Genomic DNA, 10000 nt, shown 5'->3' on the forward strand with positions numbered 1-10000 from the left:
CACCTGCTCATCACATACAGTCCATACACACACATGGAAATATCCATACACCCACACACCCAATGTACACACACGGGCACACACACATACACATACGCACATGCACACAGAGACATACACGCACGCACACACACACATATACAGTACACACACACACACATATACAGTACACACACACACACACACACACACACACACACACACACACACACACACACACACACACACACACACACACACACACACACACACACACACAGACAGGGATGTATGCATGCACACACACACACACACACAAGGATGTATGCATGCACACACACACACACACACACACACACACACGTCTCCAACACTCCTCGCTCCAACCTCACTCTCACCTCCACAACCACCACACTCTCCCCTCAACACTCCCTCTCTGCTGCTGCTGCAGTGTTAAACTGATGCGCCGGATGCTGCCAGGTTGGTTGGCGAGGCCGAGGGCTGCCACGGCGTTATTGACTATCTGGCACGTCAGCCTCAGCACTGTGTTATGATTATGAGCAGTTTGGCACGTAGCCCATCTGGCTGCATCAAAGTACACTTATGCCCCGTGTACATCAAGCGCTACCAACGCGACCCAGGTAGCTGGGGTGGTTGAAGAAGTTTCGCCATGACGTTCGCTCCGGACGCTGCTCTGACATGTTTGATTCAGCTAATCACATAACAGCTCCGTCTTGACAGCCTGGGACATTGCTCGATATGAACATTCCAATTGGTTTTCGCCGAACCGCGTTATAGCGAATTCGCTTAAGATTAGCTTGAGTTTAATCGGCAAAATTCGCTCTGGTCGCTCAAGAAGCTTCGCTCCTGCCGAATTCGCTCTGGTAGCTTTATTCGCCTTCCCTCCATAGAGAAACAATGACTTCCGCCGCACAGGTCGCTTAGTTCGCCTTCGATGTACACAGGGCATTACTCTACCCTCTCTACTCCTGCGCTCTCTCCCTCTTTCCTAAACTCCTGTTCATTTTCCATCCATGCACTATAACGATTCCCATCGCACCTGGCTCAACTTTACAGGCCTCCCTTCCTGTCCTCCCATTGAGCCAGTGGCTTGCCATCGCTCTTTCACTCTCACTTCCCCCTTCCCCTTCTGAGCCACCAGGGCCTGAGCTGAGAGGCTTCAGTGGACTGTCTAATGGGCACCCCTCTTCACCAGCGGTTTGCCGATTTAGTCCCCTGACGCCTCCAGGGCGCTCGGCAGTATTACATTCATTATGTGTAACTGTTAAATCAAGTCTCAAGTTTTTTATTTAGTTTCAGACTTGTAAACGTTTTATCATTTGCCTGAACATCCATCTATCTATCCATCAGCATCCATGTCACCCTCTGATGAAGACGTCAGCCTCAGCACTGTGTTATCATTATGAGCAGTTTGGCACGTTGCCCATCCGGCTGCATCAAAGTACACTTACTCTTGCTCCCTCTACTCCTGCGCTCTCTCTCTCTCTCTTTCCTAAACTCAGCTCCTGTTCATTTTATCCTTTACCTTTCATGTTTTGAAGGTGTAACTTCCATCTTTATCAGGGGGTGGCATGCTGTTGAGGTTGTAAGAGGTGTGACCAAGACCAACCTGCCAATATTGACAGGGAGGTCACACCTCCACAAAATCAGCTGATCAACATACATACATCAACCATCACATGTGCAGTTCAAACTGTTTAACTGTACAGAATGACCAAAAAAATCTTGTTACGCACAGTGTTGTTGTTGAAGAATTGTGTTATCATTATGATCGTTTGGGCACGTTGCCCATTCGGCCGCATCAAAGTACACTTCCCCCTTCTCCTGCACGCTCTCTCTCTCTTTCTTTCCTAAACTCAGTTCCTGGTCATTTTCCATCCATGTATGACTATATTCATTATGTTTAACTGTTAAATCAAGTCATACGTTTTTTTGCTTTAGGCCTAGTTTCAGACTTGTAAACGTTTTATCCTTTATCTGACACGCTTCAACATCTATAATAATCATAATAATATAATATAACATAATATAATTATTATATAATAATAATATAATATTCCATCAACATCCACGTGACCTCATCTGATGAAGACGTCAGCCTCAGCACTGTGTTATGATTATGAGCAGTTTGACATGTAGCCCATCCGGCTGCATCAAAGTACACTTACTCGACTCTCTCTCTCTCTTTCCTAAACTCAGCCCCTGTTCATTTTATCCTCTACCTTTCATGTTTTGAAGGTGTAACTTTCATTTTTATCAGAGGGTCGCATGGATCTTGATCACCATCCTGAGAGGAAAAATCAAAACGTAAGAGGTGTGACCATCCTGACAATATTGACAACAGGGAGGTCATCCATCCATCAACATCCATGTGACCCTCTGATGAAGACGTCAGCCTCAGCACTGTGTTATCATTATGAGCAGTTTGGCACGTTGCCCATTCGGCTGCATCAAACTGATCTTACTCCTGCTCCCTCTACTCCTGCACTCTCTCTCTTTCCACAATATCTGCTGATCAATAATACAAAATACTCAAAGACCTTATACACATTATTGTGTATTATTATATGGTTGTGACGTCATCGGTCGAATGCTCCATTCATTTCAACGGGACTCCCCAACGTTCGCACGTCTGTTATTTTTCGATAACGGACGGGTTGGTCTATAACAGACCGCTGTCAATGGCAACTAGACTTTTCACTGCTAAAGCGACTTTTCAACAAGACTCTAATCAGCTGCTGTGATAGACAACACCTGTTGTCCTGGCTACCTAGCTGTTGCCTAGCGGTGTTCCACAACGGCACTGTTTTGTTTTGCGCAGCAACAATCTTAACATTAAATAGGCCTAAAGAAATGGCCCCGCCATGTGTGAATCATTTAAGTATATCCATATAATAAGCGGGTTAACTTTCGGCGAGTCGGTCGCTTTGTGGAATAGCAGCACTTCAGAGAGAACAAGACCCCTCCGCTCCGCGTCGGGGTCTAAAGATTCTCTCTGTCGTGCTGCTATTCCACGGTAGCGACCTTCTCGCAGAACGTTAACCCTTACTTACAATAATGTTTATTTGGTATTTGTGTATGTTTTGCATTAGTATTTTGTATTTGTGTAAACGTGAGGAGGAGTTATTGAAGATTTGCGGCTCCTCTTTCTCCTGCCACTGCTACTCCTGCTGCTATTCCCTCCCCCCTTACTATATTTTATTCTGGGGAGAGAATGGGGAGAATGTTGGAAGAAGTTATTGCAGGAACATTCACTTCTCTCTGTCTAGCCATTGTATTATACGGTATCTCCTTCGTGGGATGTACAAAGTGTGTGTGTGTGTGTGTGTGTGTGTGTGTGTGTGTGTGTGTGTGTGTGTGTGTGTGTGTGTGTGTGTGTGTGTGTGCGTGTGTGTGTGCAGTGTGCAGTGTGTGTGTGCCTGTGCGTGTGTGCAGTGTGCGTGTGTATGTGTATGTGTGTATCTTTATGTGTTTGTGTGTGTGTGTGTGTGTGTGTGTGTGTGTGTGTGTGCAGTATGCGTGTGTATGCGTGTGTATCTTTGTCTGTTTGTACTGTATGTGTATATCTGTATATGTGTATGTATTCAAGGGAGGGTGTACAAAGTGTGTGTGTGTGTGCGTGCGTGCGTGCGTGCGAGCGTGCGTGCGTGCGTGCGTGCGTGCGTGCGTGTGTGTGTGTGTGTGTGTGTGTGTGTGTGTGTGTGTGTGCGTGCGTGTGTGTGTGTGTGTGTGTGTGTGCTTGCTTCTGTGTGAGGCTAGGGAAAAGTCAGCAGAATCGAGGTCTGGACAAGAATAGATGCACTCTGGTCTTTGCAGACAGCATGCATATTTATGTGCCTATGTGTCGTTTAAAATAACTTGCGGGAGGGGTTTGTCTAGCTTGGAGTGTGTGTGCGTGTGTGTGAGTGTGTACACGTTAGTGCGAGCGTGCATGTGTGTGAGTGTCGGTGTGTCTGTGTATCTGTGTGTGTAGGTGCCGGTGGATTTGTATGTATATCAGGTTATGGTGTGTGTGTGTGTGTGTGTGTGCGTGTCCGTGTCTGTGTGCGTGTGCGTGTGCGTGTGCGTGTGCGTGTGCGTGCGTGTGTGCGCGTGCGCATGCGCGTGTGCGCGTGCGCGTGCGCGTGCGCGTGTGTGTGTGTGTGTGTGTGTGTGTGTGTGCGTGCGTGGAGATTAGTAGACAGGTCATCAGCTGGGAAAATTAGGCCTTTCGTCCTACCGCACTTTTCTCTGTGGATTACTTACCAGAAGCCCTATTGGAAGAAATTAAAACATGGGGCCACGTCAATTTTTGCTCAGAATTCAATATGGCCGCCATTTTCCAAAATGACTTGTTTTCATGCATTATTACATTGTACTATAATGTGATATTCATGAACGATTAACTACTTTCAGCACTATTCTGTCCTATTTCCTTACATACATGTTTACAAAGGTTGACTAAACTAAAAGAAATGAAAATAAAGTTGGTCACCTTGCAATATCTAAAGGAAAGTGCTGAAAATAATGATTGAAATGCACATACAGAGTCTATGGCTGCAAAAATTAGGCCTATTGTCGTGTCAGGGTTTTCACAGTGGATTACAGACCAGAAGGCCTATTGAAAAAGATTCACCAGCTGGTTGCCATCTCAAATGTGCTCCAAAATTCAAAATGTTCTCTGTTTTTCAGAATGACATGACTTTCATACATTTTCTCTATACTGTAAGACCATAATTATCAATAAAGAGAACCTATTTACAGTGAAAGTCTGTCCTATCTCCTATCTGCAGACGTAAAGGTTACCAACAGAAAGATGTAAATTTGCTATAGACAATATCCTCAGGATTGTTGTCAGAAAAAGAATGGATTACACATACACAGTTGACTGCTGAAAAAAGGCTATTGATCTGCCAAACTTTTCACATTAGATTTCTGACCAAAAGTTTTGCAGGCCTACATTTTTTTGCATAAAGCAAGGGTGAGTGTGTGTGCGTGCGTGCATGTTTCCCCTGCTCTACAGTGTCTTTCCCCCACACACTATTCTGCCTCCTCCACCCCTCACTCAAATTCAACCCCCCCCCCAGCCGGCTCCGCGCCGCATTTGGAAAATAGTATTTTTCACACCGGCGACCGGCGGTGTCTCATTCAGATGAATGGCAGAGTAGCATGCTAGCTTTGGCTGTGGGGAGGGTTTTGAACAGGACTGGCCGCGCACGCTGTCAGTATGAAAGGCAGAGAAAAACACGCCGGCCGCGTTCGTCCCGTGACCGTTCCGATCCGCCTTGCTATGTTTTGGCCCTCACTCATCCTTCCCATGCTACTCTGCCCCTCCACCCCTCACTCACCCCCCACTATTCTGCCCCCCACGCTCAACCCCCCTGACTCATCCCCCCCCCCCCCCCCCCCCACACACACACACACACACACACATTATTCTGCCCCCCTGAACCTCCCACATCCCCCCACACACTATTCTGCCCCCCCACCTCCTAATTCAACCCCAACTCATTCCCTCCCAACCCCGATCTGCCCCCCTACCCCTGCCCCCTCAGTCATCCCCCCGCTCCTCCACATCGTTCGGTCCCCCCTACCCCCCCACCTTACTCAACACCCAACACACACACACACACACGGTCTACTGTGTCTATGTCAGTGTATGTAAAGAAGCACACTGGCCACACACACTTGAGAAAAGTGCACTCAGGCACACGTACACACACATACAAACGCACGCACACACACACACACACACACACACACACACACACACACACACCCTGTATATATATTCATGCCTTTTTCTAGACAACCTTTATACTCACGTCTGTAAGGAGATAGGACAATTTAACTGAAAAATAGATCATCTTTATTGGTAATTATGGCCTTACAGCATTGAGGAAAATGTGTGAAAGTCTGCCATTCTGAAAAACAGGGAACATTTTGAATTTTGGAGCACATAGATGGCCCCAAGTTTTAATCTTTTTCAATAGGCCTTCTGGTCTGTAATCCACTGTGAAAACCCTGACACGACAATAGGCCTAATTTTTGCAGCCATAGACTCCGTATGTGCATTTCAATCATTATTTTCAGCACTTTCCTTTGGATATTGCAAGGTGGCCAACTTTATTTTCATTTCTTTTAGTTTAGTCAACCTTTGTAAACATGTATGTAAGGAAATAGGACAGGATAGTGCTGAAAGTAGTTCATCGTTCATGAATATCACCTTATAGTACAATGTAATAATGCATGAAAACAAGTCATTTTGGAAAAAGGCGGCCATATTGAATTCTGAGCAAAAATTGACGTGGCCCCATGTTTTAATTTCTTCCAATAGGGCTTCTGGTCAGTAATCCACAGAGAAAAGTGCGGTAGGACGAAAGGCCTAATTTTCCCAGCTGATGACCTGTCTATAGGGGACAGTGGTCTCTCTGGGAGCGTGCTGCTGCTGTCATCTCTCCATCAGTTGTATTAACATATCTCTCCCCTACACACTTTAATCTCTACACTACCCGTATCCCTCCCTCCCTACTCGTCTATCCCCTCACTGAGTGCGTCTTAATATGCGACCTTGCCTCCTCCACTTGCACTTGTCTCCTCGTCCCGCCTCCTAGCCCCTCCTCCGTGGAGACAACGGTAAAGTTTCCCAGCTGTCAGCCTAGCCACAACAACTTTTGAGGGACTGTTTTTCATTCACCATCCCAATTGCAAAAGAGAAAAAGACTCTACAATTGAGCTTTTGCAAGATATTGAAATATAATGCTGTTGTCAGTGATGTCATCATGACGAGAAGCAAGTGGAGGAGGCAAGTGGAGGAGGCAAGGTCGCATATTAAGACGCACTCACTGTCTCTTTCTCCCCTTCCTACTCCCTTCTCCTCCCTCTCCTATCTTCCCGACTCCTCTATCACCCCTTTGCCTTCCTCTCTCCCCTACTCCTCCTCTGTCTCCTTCTCTTCTCTCCCTTACTCTGTAATCTCCCCACCACCTGTCTTCCTCCCCTACTCCTCTATCTCCTCTCTATCTCTCTGCCCCTTCTCCTCCCTCTCCTCTCTCCCCAACTCCTCTATCTCCTCTCTACCTCTCTGCCCCTTCTCCTCCCTCTCCTCTCTCCCCTACTCCTCTATCTCCTCTCTACCTCTCTGCCTCCTTCTCCTCCCTCTCCTCTCTCCCCTACTCCTCTCTACCTCTCTACCTCTCTGCCTCCTCCTCCTCCCTCTCCTCTCTCCCCTACTCCTCTATCTCCTCTCTACCTCTCTGACCCCTTCTCCTCCTTCTCCTCCCTGTCCTCTCTCTCCTACTCCTCTATCTCCTCTCTACCTCTCTGCCTCCTCCTCCCTATCCTCTCTCCTCTATCAACTCTCTACCTCTCTGCCTCCTCCTCCCTATCCTCTCTCCTCTATCTCCTCTCTACCTCTCTGCCCCTTCTCCTCCCTCTCCTCTCTCCCCTACTCCTCTATCTCCTCTCTACCTCTCTGCCTCCTTCTCCTCCCTCTCCTCTCTCCCCTACTCCTCTATCACTCCTATGCCTCCTTCTACCCTTCTCCCCTTTGCCTCCCCTAGTCCTCTATCTCCCCCTTCTTACTTTTTTCATCAGTCCCACTCTTCCAACCACACTTTCCTCTCCCTCATCTCTCCCTCTCCCCTCTATCTACCATCTCCAGCCCCCCCCCACACACACACACTTTCTTGTCCTCCGTCTCCCTCTCTCCCTCATCTTTCCATCTTCCCTCTTTCTTCCTTTCTCACCTCCCACCTGCCCCTCCCCCCCCTCCTCCCATTGTCCATCCCCCTAACCCAGGGGTGGGCAATTGTTTTGGCCCGAGGGCCGCATTGGCTTTAGAATATTGGCCAAAGGGCCGGATGCCACAGACAACTTGCCCGTGTCAATAATAAAACATGATGTACATTGACATACCTTGCAGCAATAATATTTCTGCACATTGTACTGTAACTAAATGTACGTAGATGAATCTTAAGTTCGCAATACTCTTGTTTTAGGTAGCATTTTAAGAATGTTGAGTAAACGTTTGAATTTGGATTTAAAAGATGTCTTTCTTGTAAAGGCTCTCTGGGGGCCACATGAAATGGCTCAGTGGGCCGCATGTGGCCCCCGGGCCTGAGTTTGCCCACGTCTGCCCTAACCCCTCGATTCTGATTCCATCCTCACTCTCCTCCTTTTCCATCTTCCCCACACCTCCTCTCCACCCCACACCTCCTGTCCTCCATATCCTCTCCTTATATCCACTCCATACATGTAGGTTCTCTGTTTCTATCATCTCCAGTCCACACCTCCCCTCCTCCTCTCCTCTCCACCTCATACTTCTCATCTCCACCCCACACCTCCTTTCCTCTGCTATCCTCTCTTCCATCACCACGCTGCAATTGTTCTCCCATTTCCCCCTCTCAGCTCTTCTTCTCTCACCCCCGCCCCCTTTCTTTCTCTTTGTCTATTTTCACGATTTCCCCTATTCTCTCTTCTGTTTTTCTCTGTGGTTTCCCCCCTCGTTTCCAACCTCCTCATCAATACATCGCCTGCCTGCACTGATTCATCCTTGTTCATTGAGCTTCTCTCTACGGCGGTTGCTAATGGCGCTACACTGCCTAGTCCATTCATATCCACCCACACCTCCTTTCCTCTCATCTCTACTCTACACCTCCTCTGCTCCTCTACTATCCCCCCCCTAGTTTCTCTCCTCTTCTAATCTTCACCCTATACCTCCTCTCCTCCCAACATCTCCTTTCCTCCTCTCCTCTCTACCCACAACTCTTCTCCTCTCCACCCATACCTCCTCTCCTCCTCTCCTCTCCACCCTACTCCTCCTCTCCTCCTCACCCTACACCTCCTCTCCTCTCCACCCTACTCCTCCTCTCCTCCCCACCCACACCACCTCTCCTCACCTCCACCCTACACCTCATCTCCTCCTCTCCTCTCCACCCCACACCTCCTTTTCTCTTCTATCCTCTCTTCCATCACCACTCTCCAATTGTTCTCCCTTTTCCCTTTAGCCCTTCTTCTCTCTATCCCTTTCTTTCTCTTTGTCTATTTTTCCGTTTTTCCCCTATTCTCTCTTCTGGTTTTCTCTGTGGTCTTCCCCTTTCTGTTTCCAACCTCCTCGTCAATACATCGCCTGCGCTACCTGATTCATCCTTGTTCATTGAGCTACTCTCTACGGCGGTTGCTAATGGCGCTACACTGCCTAGTCCATTCTCATTAAAAGATCAGAGCGGTGGAATCAGAAGGATTACCTTTTATGTTCCTTGTTGGGAGTAACGCAACGCAACTGTGATTAATTCGAAAATGCCTCTCCCGTGTGTCGCTCGATACAGCTCCAATGTAGCTCAGCATAGCACCATATATCACCATTAACAAGTTCATTAGGCAAATCCCTCAGGACGCAGGTGGGCTCGAAACAGACTGCAGGGAAACATCGCCACCTCTATGTCTATCGGTTATTGTCATCATTTTCCAAAAGGGACTTGTATTCACTTGTATGGTTATTAGATGTATTTGCTGTTCTTTGGATTTCTAGCAATATTGGCGGACAAACTATTAATGGAAAGTCTAGCAATACATGTATTAATGGACAAAAAATGGTGTCCATTAATATTGCTGCTTTTCAATTAATACTTTGTCTGCTAATACTGTACATTGCTAGGCCAAGAGTATGGTGTTTGAGGGGGTCGCAAAAATATAGTTAAGTCTAAAAGGCGGACCTTGCTGAAAATGTTTGGGAACCACTGCATTGGGCAATCCCTCAGGAGTCAGGTGGGCTCGAAACAGATTGCAGGGAAACATCGCCACCTCTATGCCTATCGGTTATTGTCATAATTTTCCATTGGTTTCCTTCCATTGTTTTTCCTTTCTTAACTTCCTTCGGGATTGATTAAGTACATAGTAAATGTTGCTGTGTTAATTCAAAGCTATTCTGAGCTCATGTGGCCCCTCAATTGATTTTAGTGTTTAATTGTTACTCTTTGAGTGTTTAATTAATATTGTGAAGCCATATATGCTCACAAAT

The 10000-nt window shown here is 47.1% G+C and overlaps 1 protein-coding gene across 1 annotated transcript in view; it reads left to right on the forward strand.

Moving 5' to 3' along the window:
* The window catches only part of otomp (otolith matrix protein), a 29219-nt gene that overhangs the window by 17066 nt on the left and 2153 nt on the right, over nt 1–10000 (forward strand). The window lies entirely within an intron of this gene.

The sequence above is a fragment of the Engraulis encrasicolus genome, chromosome 16 (assembly GCF_034702125.1).
Source record: "Engraulis encrasicolus isolate BLACKSEA-1 chromosome 16, IST_EnEncr_1.0, whole genome shotgun sequence".
Taxonomy (NCBI): domain Eukaryota; kingdom Metazoa; phylum Chordata; class Actinopteri; order Clupeiformes; family Engraulidae; genus Engraulis; species Engraulis encrasicolus.